Below are 20,080 nucleotides of genomic sequence, written 5' to 3' on the forward strand. Positions count from 1 at the left end.
GCCCCCAACCTCCCTCATCCCCCCTCAAACAGCTCTTTAACCCCCCCCCCCCTCTGCCTTTATTGGGCACCATATTGGGTACTGGCAGCTGTCTGCCAGTACCCAGTTTGAAAAATAATAATGTATTTTTTTTTTTTTATTTTTTTAAATATTTTATTTATTTCTGTAGTGTAGCTGCCCCCACCCTCTCCCTGATGCCTTGATTTCAAAATCCCACCCTCCCCAGTCCTCTCTCCCACCCTCCAGATCTACAGCATATTGATGCTGTTTTGATAGACATAACGTGCACGACTCTCGTGCGCGCGCCCGTGCACGCGCACGCACCCGCACTAGATCCCTCCCCCCTCCTCCACCAATAACTGCCCACCCGCCTCCCTGGATGAGCTCCCACCCACCAACCATAACGGCCATCGGTAGCCGATGCAGAGAGGGCCACAGAGTGGCTCTCTCTGCATCGGATGGCTAAAAACAGTTATTGCAGGATGCCTCAATATTGAGGCATCACTGCAATAACATGAAAGCAGCTGGAAGCTATCAGGATCGCTTCCACTGCTTTCAAAGACCAACGACGTATGGGGTACATCCTTGGTCATTAACTGCATTTTTTTGCAGGACGTACCCCATACGTCGTTGGTCACTAAGGGGTTAATGACCGGACCATTTTTCAATTTTCTCACCCTTAATGACAATGGCTATTTTTACATTTCTGCAGTGTTTGTGTTTAGCTGTAATTTTCCTCTTACTCATTTACTGTACCCACACATATTATATACCGTTTTTCTCGCCATAAAATGGACTTTCTAAAGATACCATTATTTTCATCATATCTTATAATTTACTAAAAAAAAAGATAAAATATGAGGAAAAAATGGAAAAAAAACACGCTTTTTCTAACTTTGACCCCCAAAATCTGTTACACATCTACAATCACCAAAAAACACCCATGCTAAATAGTTTCTAAATTTTGTCCTGAGTTTAGAAATACCCAAAGTTTACATGTTCTTTGCTTTTTTTGCAATTTATGGAGCAATAAATACAAGTAGCACTTTGCTATTTCCAAACCACTTTTTTTCAAAATTAGCACTAGTTACATAGGAACCCTGATATCTGTCAGGAATACCTGAATATCCCTTGACATGTATATATTTTGTTTTAGAAGACAACCCAAAGTATTGATCTAGGCCCATTTTGGTATATTTCATGCCACCATTTCACCGCCAAATGCGATAAAAAAAAAAAAAAGTTAACTATTTCACAAATTTTGTCACAAACTTTAGGTTTCCCACTGAAATTATTTACAAACAGCTTCTGCAATTATGGCACAAATGGTTGTAAATGCTTCTCTGGGATCCCCTTTTTTCAGAAATAACAGACTTCTATGGCTTTGGGGTTGCTTTTTGGTAATTAGAAGGCAGCTAAATGCCGCTGCGCACCACACGTGTTTTATGCCCAGGAGTGAAGGGGTTAATTAGGGAGCTTGTAGGGTTAATTTTAGCTTTAGTGTAGTGTAGTAGACAACCCCAAGTATTGATCTAGGCCCATTTTTGTATATTTTATGCCACCATTTCACCGCTAAATGCGAGCAAATAAAAATTTTTTTTTTACATTTTTCACAATTTTAGGTTTCTCACTGAAATAATTTACAAACAGCTTGTGCTATTATGGCAGAATTGTTGTAAAAGCTTCTCTGGGATACCCTTTGTTCAGAAATAGCAGACTTATATGGCTTTGGCGTTGCTTTTTGGTAATTAGAAGGCCGCTAAATGCTGCTGCGCACCACACGTGAATTATGCCCAGCAGTGAAGGGGTTAAATTAGGTAGCTTTTAGGGAGCTTGCAGGGTTAATTTTAGAGATCAGCCTCCCACCTTACACATCCCACCCCCTGATCCCTCCCAAACAGCTCTCTTCCCTCCCCCACCGCACAATTGTTACCGCCATCTTAAGTACTGGCAGAAAGTCTGCCAGTACTAAATAAGAGTTTTTTTTTTTTTAAATAAAAATAATAAAATCTTTTAGCTGTGATGGACCCCTGCCTTAGCCCCAACCTCCCTGATCCCCCCTCCAGCTCTCTAACCCTCTCCCCTACCTAATTACCTCAATCTTGGGTACTGGCAGCTGTCTGCCAGTACCCACTTTGGCCCCAAAAAACAAAGTATTTTTATTTTATTTTTCAATTAACTCTTTCTGTAGTGTAGCAGCCCCTCCACAATACCCCCACAATAACCCCACCCCCTCCCCCTCCCAGATCCATTTATATTTTAAAATTTTTTTTTTACCTTTCCCTGGTTTTTTGCCCTCATTGGTGTCAGTGTGGCTAATGCGCGCGCGTGCACATGCACGCGCGCCTCGTGCATGTGTGCCTCGTGCACACGCACTGTGCACGCACACTATGTTCACGTGCACGCGCGCATCTCGTGCACGCGCACGCACGTTCCCTCCCACCCGGACAACGGCACCATCACTACCGGTGCAGAGAGGGCCACAGAGTGGCTCTTTCTGCATCGGAGGCTTGTAAAGGGGTATTGCAGGATGCCTCCATATTAAGGCATCACTGCAATACCCTCAGAGCTGCTGGAAGCGATTGTGATCACTTCCAGCACTCTGTTAGACAACTGACGTACCAGGTACGTCCATTGTCATTAACTGCTTGTTAATGCATGATGTACCTGGTACTTCAGTTGTCATTAAGGGGTTAAATAAACAAAACACATCTGTGTACCTTCTATATGTTAAGTAATGACATGATATTTGCTGGAAGGGATCTAAAAAGGGTGTATTATTGTCCTATCAATCACTTTCTGTATATATGGTTTAACTATTGTATAAGTATATCCATTTAACAAGTGAGTGATATTGATGTCAGTACATATGGGGTTAAAATTTCTGCTTGTGTTGTTTTTAGCCAATTAGGATAAGTTACATGCTATTTAAATGTATGTTGCACATGTTTTGAATCAGTCTATGATTACGGTCAGGGAGACCGAAACCGGTCAGACTTTGCTTTGAAATTTTACAGCTTGTCCTGTTGTTTTATCCTGGAATAAAGCATTACATTTGTTTTAATACACTCTTGGAAGACTGCTGAACTTTCTTTATTTTATTCAATTGTATCTGGTAGACTGGGGTAGCTACCATTTATCAACAGCTTCCACTTTGGATATGACCCTGGTTCAAGTACATTATACCTATGGAACATCTAACAAGCATCTTTTGGTCAGTATGTAGTGTGCTGAGCTATTCAGGAGCCGCCTACATTCGCCACCTTACTGCCGCTGTCTAAGTGATGGGAATCCTGTGGCTGGTAACATTGTGCAGCGATATGGGAGTACCTGGCTGCTTCTAACTGTTTACAACGGCTGGACAAGGATTCCGATTGGTTGGCAGGAGATCACGTGACGAACGACGTAACAGCCACACGATACCGGAAGTGACCCGCTCCGAGTTGTGAACGCCGAAACAGCATGGTTCGGCGGAGAGAGGAGCCTCTATCTTTTCCATGTTGGCTGTTCTTTGGGGTGAGTGTACCGGTGTCAGCCCTCACGCTGTGCTCAAGGGCCTAGAGAGGAACTGTACCGGTCTTTTGCTGAATGCTTCAACTGAACTGCACTGACTCTTGCTATGTCCCCCCTTACTATTGGGACATTTTCATATCATCTTACCAATAAGACTTGGGGCATTTCTTTCATATATATACATGGGACCAATTGCTCCATTATTGTGGGACTTGTGCTTTTGAGGTTCAAACCTGCACATCTGAGTCCAGTGACTTTTGTATATGATTGATATGGTTGTTCCATGTTTATGAATATTGTTATTGATATTTCTAGAAATATATCTCTGTTTCATATTTATTTATATATATATATATATATATATATATATATATATATATATATATATATATATATATATATATATGGCACACATGAACTAGCACTGTCTAGCTGATAAAAACTGTCAAAATGCACTGAGATAGAAGCGACCTTCAAGGGCTTAGAAATTACCATGTGAGCCTACATAGCTTTAGTTTTCAACAAAGAATGCCAAGAGAATAAAGCACATTTGATGATTAAAGTACATTTGAATATAATTCAAATCACATTTGAAGATTAAAAAAAGTTTTACTTGCATGATTGTAATGATTGACCTTTTTAGAAAACAAACAAACAAACGGCAATCAAACACCCATAACAGTTATCAATAATAATTCTGAATCAATTCTTGACTGACATTCTTATGTGCCTGTTTATTTCTTTTTTCTTATAGATAGGGTAATTTGAACAATCTAACTCACTCCAGATATAGCCTCCTTCACTAGTGTAGTCTTCTCACAAGTGACTACACCTAAAGTTTTTGAAAAAAATAAATTATAGTGGGGTAGGAAGGGGCGCTGAACCGCAATCTGGAAATGTATATAACTTAAGACCTTTGCATTAAAGGGACAGTCTAGTCAAAATTAAACTTTCATGATTCAGATAGGGCATGCAATTTTAAACACCTTTCCAATTTACTTCTATTATCTAATTTGCTCAATTCTTTAGATATCCTTTGAAGAAATAGCAATGCACATGTGTGAGCCAATCACACAAGGCCTCTATGTGCAGCAACCAATCAGCAGCTACTGAGCATATCTAGATATGCTTTTCAGCAAGTGATATCAAGAGAATGAAGCAAATTAGATAATAGAAGTAAATTAGAAAGTTGTTTAAAATGACATGCTCTTTCTAAATCATGAAAGAAAAAAAATTGGGTTTCATGTCCCTTTAATTTATATTTAGTTGGGGTAGAGAGTACCAATATTAAATCTTATATGAGGTGTGATGGTAAGATAAAATAAAATAATGTAATATAATAATCTTCTATCTTTTAGTTGGGGTAAAGAATACCAATAATAAGTTCAAGGTGTGATGATAAAATAAATTAGTATAATAATCTTCTATCTTTTCAGTGGTAATATAATGTGTGCTGCGTAGAAAGCTACTTAGTGAAAGTGTTAATGAAAGTGTTAATCTTTTAGTTAGGATAGATAATACCAATAATATGAGGTTCAGGTATGATGATAAAATTAAATAGTATAATAATCTTCTATCTTTTCAGTGATAATATAATGTGTGCTGCGTGGAAAGCTGCTTAGTGAAAGTGTTAATGAAAGTTAAAACATGCTCATTTCTCATTGTTTATGTAAGATTAAAAAAACAAAAAAAAAATTAAATCGTGAGAGTAAATAGGTGTGAAATTAGTGTTAGAGCAGTAAGTTTAAAGTGACTCTATGTCACCAGGTAGATCTTCTGTGTATCTAGTATACGTGCAGTATGGATGATTATTGTTGTAGTGAAAAGTAGGGGTGCAAAAAAATATAGTTAAATATATTTGTGATTAAATTAGTACTGGGAACTAGGGATCCTCACAAGTTTTAGATTTTAGGTAGAAAATATGGATCCTAATTAAAAATGAGAAAAAAGGGATAGTATGCAGATTAGTGTTATAATGTTAATTTATTAAGTAAGTTCATACTAAGAAATAAAAATTCTTTACAGACATTAATAGCAATAAAATATTAAACAGTAATGTTCTAAAAATTAGATTCTAAAAAACTTAACACCGGTGTTATAAATGCTTTAAAAACTACAATTCTAATTTAAAACTACAATTCTGATAGAAAATACTCCAATAGCTGCTAATATGTTAGATGGTGGGCATAAAATAAAGTGAAAACTAGTAGAGGCATAAGTTGATACAGTAACAATAAACCACTATAAATTGATAAGAGGAGTTAGTTTTCAAACACTAGTATGAATTAATATTGAAAACAATGATAAGCCTTTTCTGTGTTGGTAGTATGTAACAGGTGTTTCAAAGTGGTCTGTGTCTTATTAGACACAGTGTTGCAAGCTTTAATTAGAGGGCTTTTCCTAGCATAGGTTGATACAGTAACAATAGACCATTGCAGATTGATAAGTATAGTTAGCTTTCATACACCAGTATGAACCAATGGTAAAAACAATAAGCCTTTTCTGTATTGATAGTCTGTAATGAGTGTTTTCAAAATGCTGTGTGTCTTATTAAACACAGTGTTGCAAGCTTTAATTAGAGGGCTTTTCCTAGCAGGTGTTTACCCACAGTCTTTCCTTTTCTCCAACATAGGTGTGTCCGGTCCACGGCGTCATCCTTACTTGCGGGATATTCTCTTCCCCAACAGGAAATGGCAAAGAGCCCAGCAAAGCTGGTCACATGATCCCTCCTAGGCTCCGCCTACCCCAGTCATTCTCTTTGCCGTTGTACAGGCAACATCTCCACGGAGATGGCTTAGAGTTTTTTAGTGTTTAACTGTAGTTTTTATTATTCAATCAAGAGTTTGTTATTTTGAAATAGTGCTGGTATGTACTATTTACTCAGAAACAGAAAAGAGATGAAGATTTCTGTTTGTATGAGGAAAATGATTTTAGCAACCGTCACTAAAATCCATGGCTGTTCCACACAGGACTGTTGAGAGCAATTAACTTCAGTTGGGGGAACAGTGTGCAGTCTCTTGCTGCTTGAGGTATGACACATTCTAACAAGACGATGTAATGCTGGAAGCTGTCATTTTCCCTATGGGATCCGGTAAGCCATGTTTATTCAGCAAGTAAATAAGGGCTTCACAAGGGCTTATTAAGACTGTAGACTTTTTCTGGGCTAAATCGATTCATATTAACACATATTTAGCCTTGAGGAATCATTTTATCTGGGTATTTTGATATAATAATATCGGCAGGCACTGTATTAGACACCTTATTCTTTAGGGGCTTTCCCAAAGCATAAGCAGAGCCTCATTTTCGCGCCGGTGTTGCGCACTTGTTTTTGAGAGGCATGGCATGCAGTCGCATGTGAGAGGAGCTCTGATACTTAGAAAAGACTTTCTGAAGGCGTCATTTGGTATCGTATTCCCCTTTGGGCTTGGTTGGGTCTCAGCAAAGCAGATACCAGGGACTGTAAAGGGGTTAAAGTTCAAAACGGCTCCGGTTCCGTTATTTTAAGGGTTAAAGCTTCCAAATTTGGTGTGCAATACTTTTAAGGCTTTAAGACACTGTGGTGAAAATTTGGTGAATTTTGAACAATTCCTTCATGTTTTTTCGCAATTGCAGTAATAAAGTGTGTTCAGTTTAAAATTTAAAGTGACAGTAACGGTTTTATTTTAAAACGTTTTTTGTATTTGGTATCAAGTTTATGCCTGTTTAACATGTCTGAACTTCCAGATAGACTGTGTTCTGAATGTGGGGAAGCCAGAATTCCTATTCATTTAAATAAATGTGATTTATGTGATAATGACAATGATGCCCAAGATGATTCCTCAAGTGAGGGGAGTAAGCATGGTACTGCATCATTCCCTCCTTCGTCTACACGAGTCTTGCCCACTCAGGAGGCCCCTAGTACATCTAGCGCGCCAATACTCCTTACTATGCAACAATTAACGGCTGTAATGGATAATTCTGTCAAAAACATTTTAGCCAAAATGAACACTTATCAGCGTAAGCGCGGCTGCTCTGTTTTAGATACTGAAGAGCATGACGACGCTGATAATAATATTTCCGAAGGGCCCCTAACCCAGTCTGATGGGGCCAGGGAGGTTTTGTCTGAGGGAGAAATTACTGATTCAGGGAACATTTCTCAACAGGCTGAACCTGATGTGATTGCATTTAAATTTAAGTTGGAACATCTCCGCATTCTGCTTAAGGAGGTATTATCCACTTTGGATGATTGTGACAAGTTGGTCATCCCAGAGAAACTATGTAAAATGGACAAGTTCCTAGAGGTGCCGGGGCTCCCAGAAGCTTTTCCTATACCCAAGCGGGTGGCGGACATTGTTAACAAGGAATGGGAAAGGCCCGGTATTCCTTTCGTCCCTCCCCCCATATTTAAAAAATTGTTTCCTATGGTCGACCCCAGAAAGGACTTATGGCAGACAGTCCCCAAGGTCGAGGGAGCGGTTTCCACTTTAAACAAACGCACCACTATACCCATAGAGGATAGTTGTGCTTTCAAAGATCCTATGGATAAAAAATTAGAAGGTTTGCTTAAAAAGATGTTTGTTCAGCAAGGTTACCTTCTACAACCAATTTCATGCATTGTCCCTGTCGCTACAGCCGCATGTTTCTGGTTCGATGATCTGATAAAGGCGGTCGATAGTGAGTCTCCTCCTTTTGAGGAGATTATGGACAGAATCAATGCTCTCAAATTGGCTAATTCTTTCACCCTAGACGCCACTTTGCAATTGGCTAGGTTAGCGGCTAAGAATTCTGGGTTTGCTATTGTGGCGCGCAGAGCGCTTTGGTTGAAATCTTGGTCGGCTGATGCGTCTTCCAAGAACAAGCTACTTAACATTCCTTTCAAGGGGAAAACGCTGTTTGGCCCTGACTTGAAAGAGATTATCTCTGATATCACTGGGGGTAAGGGCCACGCCCTTCCTCAGGATCGGCCTTTCAAGGCAAAAAATAAACCTAATTTTCGTCCCTTTCGTAGAAACGGACCAGCCCAAGGTGCTACGTCCTCTAAGCAAGAGGGTAATACTTCTCAAGCCAAGCCAGCTTGGAGACCAATGCAAGGCTGGAACAAGGGAAAGCAGGCCAAGAAACCTGCCACTGCTACCAAGACAGCATGAAATGTTGGCCCCCGATCCGGGACCGGATCTGGTGGGGGGCAGACTCTCTCTCTTCGCTCAGGCTTGGGCAAGAGATGTTCTGGATCCTTGGGCGCTAGAAATAGTCTCCCAAGGTTATCTTCTGGAATTCAAGGGACTTCCCCCAAGGGGGAGGTTCCACAGGTCTCAGTTGTCTTCAGACCACATAAAAAGACAGGCATTCTTACATTGTGTAGAAGACCTGTTAAAAATGGGAGTGATTCATCCTGTTCCATTAAGAGAACAAGGGATGGGGTTCTACTCCAATCTGTTCATAGTTCCCAAAAAAGAGGGAACGTTCAGACCAATCTTAGATCTCAAGATCTTAAACAAGTTTCTCAAGGTTCCATCGTTCAAGATGGAAACCATTCGAACTATTCTTCCTTCCATCCAGGAAGGTCAATTCATGACCACGGTGGATTTAAAGGATGCGTATCTACATATTCCTATCCACAAGGAACATCATCGGTTCCTAAGGTTCGCATTCCTGGACAAACATTACCAGTTCGTGGCGCTTCCTTTCGGATTAGCCACTGCTCCAAGGATTTTCACAAAAGTACTAGGGTCCCTTCTAGCTGTGCTAAGACCAAGGGGCATTGCTGTAGTACCTTACTTGGACGACATTCTGATTCAAGCGTCGTCCCTTCCTCAAGCAAAGGCTCACACGGACATTGTCCTGGCCTTTCTCAGATCTCACGGATGGAAAGTGAACGTGGAAAAGAGTTCTCTATCCCCGTCAACAAGGGTTCCCTTCTTGGGAACAATAATAGACTCCTTAGAAATGAGGATTTTTCTGACAGAGGCCAGAAAAACAAAACTTCTAGACTCTTGTCGGATACTTCATTCCGTTCCTCTTCCTTCCATAGCTCAGTGCATGGAAGTGATCGGGTTGATGGTAGCGGCAATGGACATAGTTCCTTTTGCGCGCATTCATCTAAGACCATTACAACTGTGCATGCTCAGTCAGTGGAATGGGGACTATACAGACTTGTCTCCGAAGATACAAGTAAATCAGAGGACCAGAGACTCACTCCGTTGGTGGCTGTCCCTGGACAACCTGTCACAAGGGATGACATTCCGCAGACCAGAGTGGGTCATTGTCACGACCGACGCCAGTCTGATGGGCTGGGGCGCGGTCTGGGGAGCCCTGAAAGCTCAGGGTCTTTGGTCTCGGGAAGAATCTCTTCTACCGATAAATATTCTGGAACTGAGAGCGATATTCAATGCTCTCAAGGCTTGGCCTCAGCTAGCGAGGGCCAAGTTCATACGGTTTCAATCAGACAACATGACAACTGTTGCGTACATCAACCATCAGGGGGGAACAAGGAGTTCCCTAGCGATGGAAGAAGTGACCAAAATCATTCTATGGGCGGAGTCTCACTCCTGCCACCTGTCTGCTATCCACATCCCAGGAGTGGAAAATTGGGAAGCGGATTTTCTGAGTCGTCAGACATTGCATCCGGGGGAGTGGGAACTCCATCCGGAAATCTTTGCCCAAGTCACTCAGCTGTGGGGCATTCCAGACATGGATCTGATGGCCTCTCGTCAGAACTTCAAAGTTCCTTGCTACGGGTCCAGATCCAGGGATCCCAAGGCGGCTCTAGTGGATGCACTAGTAGCACCTTGGACCTTCAAACTAGCTTATGTGTTCCCGCCGTTTCCTCTCATCCCCAGGCTGGTAGCCAGGATCAATCAGGAGAGGGCGTCGGTGATCTTGATAGCTCCTGCGTGGCCACGCAGGACTTGGTATGCAGATCTGGTGAATATGTCATCGGCTCCACCTTGGAAGCTACCTTTGAGACGAGACCTGCTTGTTCAGGGTCCGTTCGAACATCCGAATCTGGTTTCACTCCAGCTGACTGCTTGGAGATTGAACGCTTGATTTTATCGAAACGAGGGTTCTCAGATTCTGTTATCGATACTCTTGTTCAGGCCAGAAAGCCTGTAACTAGAAAGATTTACCACAAAATTTGGAAAAAATATATCTGTTGGTGTGAATCTAAAGGATTCCCTTGGGACAAGGTTAAGATTCCTAGGATTCTATCCTTCCTTCAAGAAGGATTGGAAAAGGGATTATCTGCAAGTTCCCTGAAGGGACAGATTTCTGCCTTGTCGGTGTTACTTCACAAAAAACTGGCTGCTGTGCCAGATGTTCAAGCCTTTGTTCAGGCTCTGGTTAGAATCAAGCCTGTTTACAAACCTTTGACTCCTCCTTGGAGTCTCAATTTAGTTCTTTCAGTTCTTCAGGGGGTTCCGTTTGAACCCTTGCATTCCGTTGATATTAAGTTATTATCTTGGAAAGTTTTGTTTTTAGTTGCAATTTCTTCTGCCAGAAGAGTTTCAGAATTATCTGCTCTGCAGTGTTCTCCTCCTTATCTGGTGTTCCATGCAGATAAGGTGGTTTTACGTACTAAACCTGGTTTTCTTCCAAAAGTTGTTTCTAACAAAAACATTAACCAGGAGATTATCGTACCTTCTCTGTGTCCGAAACCAGTTTCAAAGAAGGAACGTTTGTTGCACAATTTGGATGTTGTTCGCGCTCTAAAATTCTATTTGGATGCTACAAAGGATTTTAGACAAACATCTTCCTTGTTTGTTGTTTATTCCGGTAAAAGGAGAGGTCAAAAAGCAACTTCTACCTCTCTCTCTTTTTGGATTAAAAGCATCATCAGATTGGCTTACGAGACTGCCGGACGGCAGCCTCCCGAAAGAATCACAGCTCATTCCACTAGGGCTGTGGCTTCCACTTGGGCCTTCAAGAACGAGGCTTCTGTTGATCAGATATGTAGGGCAGCGACTTGGTCTTCACTGCACACTTTTACCAAATTTTACAAGTTTGATACTTTTGCTTCTTCTGAGGCTATTTTTGGGAGAAAGGTTTTGCAAGCCGTGGTGCCTTCCATTTAGGTGACCTGATTTGCTCCCTCCCTTCATCCGTGTCCTAAAGCTTTGGTATTGGTTCCCACAAGTAAGGATGACGCCGTGGACCGGACACACCTATGTTGGAGAAAACAGAATTTATGTTTACCTGATAAATTACTTTCTCCAACGGTGTGTCCGGTCCACGGCCCGCCCTGGTTTTTTTAATCAGGTCTGATAATTTATTTTCTTTAACTACAGTCACCACGGTACCATATGGTTTCTCCTATGCAAATATTCCTCCTTAACGTCGGTCGAATGACTGGGGTAGGCGGAGCCTAGGAGGGATCATGTGACCAGCTTTGCTGGGCTCTTTGCCATTTCCTGTTGGGGAAGAGAATATCCCGCAAGTAAGGATGACGCCGTGGACCGGACACACCGTTGGAGAAAGTAATTTATCAGGTAAACATAAATTCTGTTTTTTGTAGTTCCTTTAAAAGTTTCCAATTAGAGATGTCACACAGTACCTTTATGTATAAAAAAACGCTCCTCCGTGTATTCTTACTTTTCCTGTCAGTGTTTGATATATCAGCTGTCCGGTTCGGCAATAGAGTCACGTGGGTTCTTTGTGACTAATCAGAGGTTCTCCTTGTATAAATTAAGTGCGTGCACTTCATTCCTTTTAAATATTTTTCAGTATGTGGCTCCTCTCGCTGTACATTAACTAACAGGGATTTCTTATTTCAAACCTCCTGTTAGAGACAACGGTCCTGGGTGCCAAGTTTGTCTGCAGCTGTAGGGCGGATCAATGCGTATCGGCAACAGAGCCTTTTTCAAGTTCTTTTCACTACAACAATAATCATCCATACTGCACGTATACTAGATACACAGAAGATCTACCTGGTGACATAGAGTCACTTTAAACTTACTGCTCTAACACTAATTTCACACCTATTTACACTCACGATTTTTTTTTTTTTTTTTTTTTTTAAATCTTACATAAACAAGGAGAAATGAGCATGTTTTAACTTTCATTAACACTTTCACTAAGCAGCTTTCCACGCAGCACACATTATATTATCACTGAAAAGATAGAAGATTATTATACTATTTAATTTTATCATCATACCTGAACCTCATATTATTGGTATTATCTATCCTAACTAAAAGATTAACACTTTCATTAACACTTTCACTAAGTAGCTTTCTACGCAGCACACATTATATTACCACTGAAAAGATAGAAGATTATTATACTAATTTATTTTATCATCACACCTTGAACTTATTATTGGTATTCTTTACCCCAACTAAAAGATAGAAGATTATTATATTACATTATTTTATTTTACCATCACACCTCATATAAGATTTAATATTGGTACTCTCTACCCCAACTAAATATAAATTAATGCAAAGGTCTTAAGTTATATACATTTCCAGATTGCGGTTCAGCGCCCCTTTCTACCCCACTATTATTTCTTTTTTCTTGTTCTATGAAAAAGTCTTGTGTATTTCCCACTTCCAAAATATTGAAGAAAAAAAAAATGGATTGCAGTCTCTATAACATCAATTGAAGACATGGATGTTTAAAGGGACAGAAAACCCAAAGTTTTTCTTTCATGATTCAGATAGAGAAAACAATTTTAAACAACATTCCAATTTACTTCTATTATTTAATTTGCTTCCTTCTTCAGATATCCTTTGTTGAAGAAATAGCAATGCAAATGGATGAGCCAATCACACGAGGCAACTATGTGCAGACACAAATCAGCAGCTACTGAGCCTATTGAGGTCTACTTTTCAACAAAGGATATCAAGAGAATGAAGAAAATTAGATAACAGAAGTAAATTGGAAAGTTGTTTAAAATTTCTAAATCATGAAAGAAAAAATGTAGGTTTCATGTCCCTTTAACCAGTTCTTAGTTTGTATAAAAATGTGGTAGACAGACAGCTGCCAAGGTGTGCAAATAGAGAAACAAACTAATTTCTTCCATTACTTCACCTTGCCAGTAAATATGTCAAATACAGAATTATATTAGATAATTAAAAGAAGAGAAGAATTAAAACAATATATAAACATTGTATGGTATTTTGGAATTGTTCTGCTCATGCATCTACTTTATACAACTGTTTTTGTCTTCACAGCCCTCACACAGAACTTCTTCCATATCAAGGTCAAATATACTATATTGCCGCTCTATGAACAAATAAGAAAAAATAAACAATAACCCTCATTCCAATGTCTCACATATGTAAAGCTGTTATAAGCCTTGAGTAGCATCCTGCAATGAATACACAGTGTTGTTATTATTTATTATTAATTCAGACATCAACAGGTCCATACTTTTGTTTTAATCCAGCACTATACTAAATACTTCATATATTCTGTCCTATTTTGCTGCCTTCATTTTTCATTAACTATTTTTGTCTTTTTCACACAATTGTTGTTTTTGTATTTGCCATGCTGCTAATATATGGGATTTTCCTGACATAGACTGCATTAGGTAAGATGCATAATATGTTTCTAGGAGATAAGGATTTGTGCATCAGAGTTGTATAAACGCATGCAGTAAAAAAAACAACATAATTAAAACTGACTCCCGAAGAAGGGCAGATGTGTAGACTGATCTATATAGCAGAGATTCCAGATGTCCTCGTGTCAATTAGTCAGCCTGCTTATCCCATGAGAAAACTATTCTATATTGATCCATTGCATTCAATAAAATAGACGTAGATTGCAGCTGACTATTATGAAAGAAAATCACAGCATGTGGCAGCTTAGTGAAGTCTGTTCAATGGGATTTAATATTCAGAACACACCATCATAGTATACATATTCTTTGACCTTATTGAAAAGGACAGTCTGTCAGTAACTCATGTAAAATAGTTTGATTGTCATTATTCCAACAAGAAAATGACTGATGTTCAAATTTACATTAAGCTAATTATTAGTGATAGTCAAATAATAATAGTAATAAAAAAGAAATAATAATGTGTTTTTTTGTAAATTTGGCTGGACAACTATTCTTTTATAAAAAAATAAACACAGTATATTTTTTAGAAATATGGACATGTGAAACAAAGAATGTATTTGAGGATGTTATCTATATGCCAAATAATAAAGCAGAAATACAAATGTATTTTCTGCTTCCATTTCTATATACACAAAGGATTCATATTTATTAAACGGACACTGAACCCAACTTTTTTTTTTCGTGATTCGGATAGAGCATGCGATTTTAAGCAACTTTCTAATTTACTCCTATTATCAAATTTTCTTCATTCACTTGCTATCTTTATTTGAAAAGCAAGAATGTAAGTTTAGAAGCCGGACTATTTTGGGTTCACAACCTGGGTTGTGCTTGCTGATTGGTGGCTAAATGCACTCACCAATAAATAAGTGCTGTCCAAGGTCTGAACCAAAAATTGTCTCGCTCCTTAGCTTATGCGCCTTCTTTTTCAAATAAAGATAGCAAGAGAACGAAGACAAATTGATAATAGGACTAAATTAGAAAGTTGCTTAAAATTGCATGCTCTGTCTGAATCATGAAAGAAAAAATTGGAGTTAGTATCCCTTTAACCCTTTAAGGACACAGCTTTCAGTTTGCTCAATTGTTTTATGATGGAAAAAAATCAGTCATATGTCCTTAAGAGGTACATAATATTTACCAAGAGATTGAAACAGTATTTATAGTAGTTAATAATATTTACTACAATATCTATATTCAAATGTTAGGAAAAATAACTAAAATGTGTAACATATTAAATTTGAATAATAATGATACCACAATGACATTTTTTAATTTTTTTTTTTTTTACATTTATTTGTCAGAAGAGATCCAAATGAGTAAACTAATAAATAAAGAAATAAACACATGAATTCCACAATAGATGAATAAGTCACAGTTGAGATGAGATCCCTGAGTGAGTCAGCTAAATTAGTAAACAGAGTCAATCTCTTCTGCATCCCAGAATCAGTTTTCCTCAGACATTTTCCTTTGTCATTTAATAATGTACATCTAAGAAAACAATATCTATATGCTAATATCTTTTAACCTGCAAACAACATAAAAATGAAGAGAAAATAAAATAAACCAATATAAACCACAAGTGCCACAACGTATCTCAGCTGCAAATGTATTTTATTAGGCACAATATTCTTTCTTGCTCAGTCATGGTGTGGATTAGCTTGATTGGTTGTTAAATGAGAACAAGTATAAGAAAAGAAATTCAAATTGAAAACATTCTTTTTTTGACAAATTCATTTTCAATGATGTTTCTGAATCATGGTTATATTATAAATATTATTATTATTTAGATATTGTTTTGAACTGTAGGAAATCAGTTACATTTAAAAAATAATGTATTAAAGTCCCTGATGGTTTGTTTCCATTTACACATTTTCAAGAATAAATCTTATCACCTTAATAAGTGTTACATTTTTTACTGCCTGTTCAGTAGCTCTAACTGATCTTGGTGATTAGCTCATTATCCCCAAGGATTTTCTCTGCTTCCTAAGGAAAATCCTGGAAATCCCTGATACTATTAACATTAACAGTATTATTCTAACTATGTCTCTAAAGAGAATCATTTATGTGTAACAACAGAAAATTGATTTGCATATGGTTCTGCTTTTTTAAAAAAAAGCAACAAATCAAACTTAAAAAAGGGTTAATACAAGAACTAAAAAATAACATATCACACTCCAAACATTTCTATAATGGATATAAAAGAGCATTATTCAATTACATTAAAACTATGAATAAAAAGGTTAAGATAAATGGGGTTTTTTTTTGGGGGGGGGGGGGGTCAAATTAATACATACTTTACTCACCGACCTTTGAAATAAGGATTTTGTTTTTTAAGTTCTTATTTTTTAAAATTATTTGGATTTTTTATTCCATCTCATTTTCTGCATTAAATTACAAGATGAAGCAAAGTGACAAAAAATGCAATTTTATCTTTTAAATTCCAGTTAACCCCCCCCCCAAAAAAAAGTAGAAAAGTACAATGTTCTGCTAATGTTAATATGTATCATAACAAAATCATGATGAAATAGTCCATTACTACTTGTAGATTAAATTAATTTATAGTGCAATCATCCACTATTCACTACTGCTGCTTTTTCTGTAGTCCCAGCTACACTCTAGGGTCCTCTTTATTAATATCTGAGCAGACAAGATTGTGTATCCGCTGTCTGTATTTATATTGCAAAAGCTTGGGCAGCCTTGTCCCATGCAAGAGTTGTCAATAAGCCTGGGTGGGTCAGTCAAGAATGATTTGGAACTCTGCCACTTACCGTGTGGTTGCACGGCTGCATGAGTGAGCCTGCATTGCTAGGGCTCTGAAGAGGCATCTGTATCTTTAGAAATTAAGCCTATAGTACTGAAACCAACTCTCTTTTACACAGAGTACCAATATCTGCTGAAGTAAAAAGATAAAATAAAAATACACTTGGTAGGACTAAGATGGATGGAAGCCTTTTGGCTATGAAGCATTTACTCATTAGAAACCATCTATGGAAAAGAGAAAAATACACAAACTGCACACTACAGTCCTTAAAATAAGTGTATGAAAATATGTATAAATAAACTTTCTAGTTACAACTTTATTGTGTGCTGTGTTGTTGTAAATCCTCCAAATGCTGTTCTGGATATTCAGCTCTTAAAGTAGACCAAAAAAAGTCAAGCTAAAATCAGGGGCGAGATTACATATATGGTGTAGGTTTTAGCGCAACTGCTGAAACCCATGCCGCCCGTAACTTCACTTTGCACATCAGGCAATCAGCTCTTTAGTGCTCATTAAAAAAAATAAAAAGCCCTAATCTAAAAAATTAAAACCCACCCAAAAAAATAAAACACATTGGTACATAGGTACTCACCAAGTCCGGCGGTGAAGGTCTTCTAGGCGGCTCCATCTTCATCCAGCGCGGGACCATCTTCTTTCTCCATCCCATTGGCATGGAGCTGATGCGGCGCATAGTGGGGCAGGATTGGCAGTGGCACGGACATCCAACGTGGAGGCTCCTCTACATGTGATCGTCCGCCGCACACTGAAGATTGAATGCAAGGTACCCGTTTTATATTGGGGTACCTTGCATTCCTATTGGCTGAAAATTTCAAATCAGCCAATAGGATCAGAGCTACTTAAATCGTATTGGCTGTTCAAATCAGGAAGAACACCCTCACTGCCAGACTTCAAGAATGGTGAGTACCCATGTTGGGCTTAGTGTTAGGCTGCTTTTATTTTTTTGGGGTGTTTTTATTTTTAGATTAGAGCTTTTTATTATTTTAATGGGCACTAAAGAGCTGATTTCCCTTTTAAGGGCAATGCCCATACAAATGGCCCTTTAGGGGCAATGGGTAGATTAGATTTCTTCAGAGTTAGGACTTTCTTCTGTTATGTGTGATCAGTCCACGGGTCATCATTACTTCTGGGATATTATCTGCTCCCCTACAGGAAGTGCAAGAGGATTCACCCAGCAGAGTTGCTATATAGCTCCTCCCCTCTACGTCACCTCCAGTCATTCTCTTGCACCCAAAGACTAGATAGGAGGTGTGAGAGGACTATGGTGATTATACTTAGTTTTTAGAACTTCAATCAAAAGTTTGTTATTTTACAATAGCACCGGAGCGTGTTATTACCTCTCTGGCAGAGTTTGAAGAAGAATCTACCAGAGTTTTTCTTATGATTTTAACCGGAGTAGTTAAGATCATATTGCTGTTTCTCGGCCATCTGAGGGAGGTAAAAACTTCAGATCAGGGGACAGCGGGCAGTTGAATCTGCATTGAGGTATGTAGCAGTTTTTATTTTCTGAATGGAATTGATGAAAAAATCCTGCCATACCGTTATAATGAACATGTATGTATGCTCTACATTTTAGTATTCTGGGGATGGTATTTCACCGGAATTACTCTGTAAAAGTACATTAAACCTTTTATTAGGTATTTTTCATGTTAAACGTTTTTGCTGGAATGTAGAATCGTTTGCATTAATGAGGTACTGAGTGAATAAATATTTGGGCATTATTTTTCCACTTGGCAGTTTGCTTGTTTTAATTATGACAGTTTCGTTTCTCTCTCACTGCTGTGTGTGAGAGGGAGGGGCCGTTTTTGGCGCCTCTTTGCTACGCATCAAAAATTTCCAGTCAGTTACTCTTGTATTTTCTGCATGATCCGGTTCATCTCTAACAGAACTCAGGGGTCTTCAAACTTCTTTGAAGGGAGGTAGATTCTCTCAGCAGAGCTGTGAGACTTATATAGTGACTGTGATTTAAAACGTTGCTCTGTAATTTTTATGTTTAAAATTTAATTAGTGTTATTTTACTAATGGGAACAAACCTTTGCTAAAAAGTTGTGTTGTTTGTAAAGAGTGATGCTATAACTGTTTTTTCAGTTCATTATTTCAACTGTCATTTAATCGTTTAGTGCTTCTTGAGGCACAGTACGTTTTTGTTAAATAAAATTGTAACCGAGTTGCATGTTTTATTGCTAGTGTGTTAAACATGTCTGATTCAGAGGAAGATACCTGTGTCATTTGTTCCAATGCCAAGGTGGAGCCCAATAGAAATTTATGTACTAACTGTATTGATGCTACTTTAAATAAAAGCCAATCTGTACAAATTGAACAAATTTCACCAAACAGCGAGGGGAGAGTTATGCCGACTAACTCGCCTCACGTGCCAGTACCTGCATCTCCCGCCCGGGAGGTGCGTGATAGTATGGCGCCTAGTACATCTGGGCAGCCATTACAGATAACATTACAAGATATGGCTACTGTTATGACTGAAGTTTTGGCTAAATTACCAGAACTAAGAGGCAAGCGTGATCACTCTGGGGTGAGAACAGAGTGCGCTGATAATTCTAGGGCCATGTCTGATACTGCGTCACAGCTTGCAGAGCATGAGGACGGAGAGCTTCATTCTGTAGGTGACGGTTCTGATCCAAGCAGATTGGATTCAGATATTTCAAATTTTAAATTTAAATTGGAAAACCTCCGTGTATTACTAGGGGAGGTCTTAGCAGCTCTTAACGATTGTAACACTGTTGCAATACCAGAGAAAATGTGTAGGTTGGATAAATACTTTGCGGTACCGGCGAGTACTGACGTTTTTCCTATACCTAAGAGATTAACTGAAATTGTTACTAAGGAGTGGGATAGACCCGGTGTGCCGTTCTCACCCCCTCCAATATTTAGAAAGATGTTTCCAATAGACGCCACCACACGGGACTTATGGCAAACGGTCCCTAAGGTGGAGGGAGCAGTTTCTACTTTAGCTAAGCGTACCACTATCCCGGTGGAGGATAGCTGTGCTTTTTCAGATCCTATGGATAAAAAATTAGAGGGTTACCTTAAGAAAATGTTTGTTCAACAAGGTTTTATATTGCAACCCCTTGCATGCATCGCGCCGATTACGGCTGCGGCAGCATTTTGGATTGAGTCTCTGGAAGAGAACCTTAGTTCAGCTACGCTGGACGACATTACGGACAGGCTTAGAGTCCTTAAACTAGCTAATTCATTCATTTCGGAGGCCGTAGTACATTTAACCAAACTTACGGCTA

This window comes from Bombina bombina, chromosome 5 (genome assembly GCF_027579735.1).
Source record: "Bombina bombina isolate aBomBom1 chromosome 5, aBomBom1.pri, whole genome shotgun sequence".
NCBI classification, from domain to species: Eukaryota; Metazoa; Chordata; class Amphibia; order Anura; family Bombinatoridae; genus Bombina; species Bombina bombina.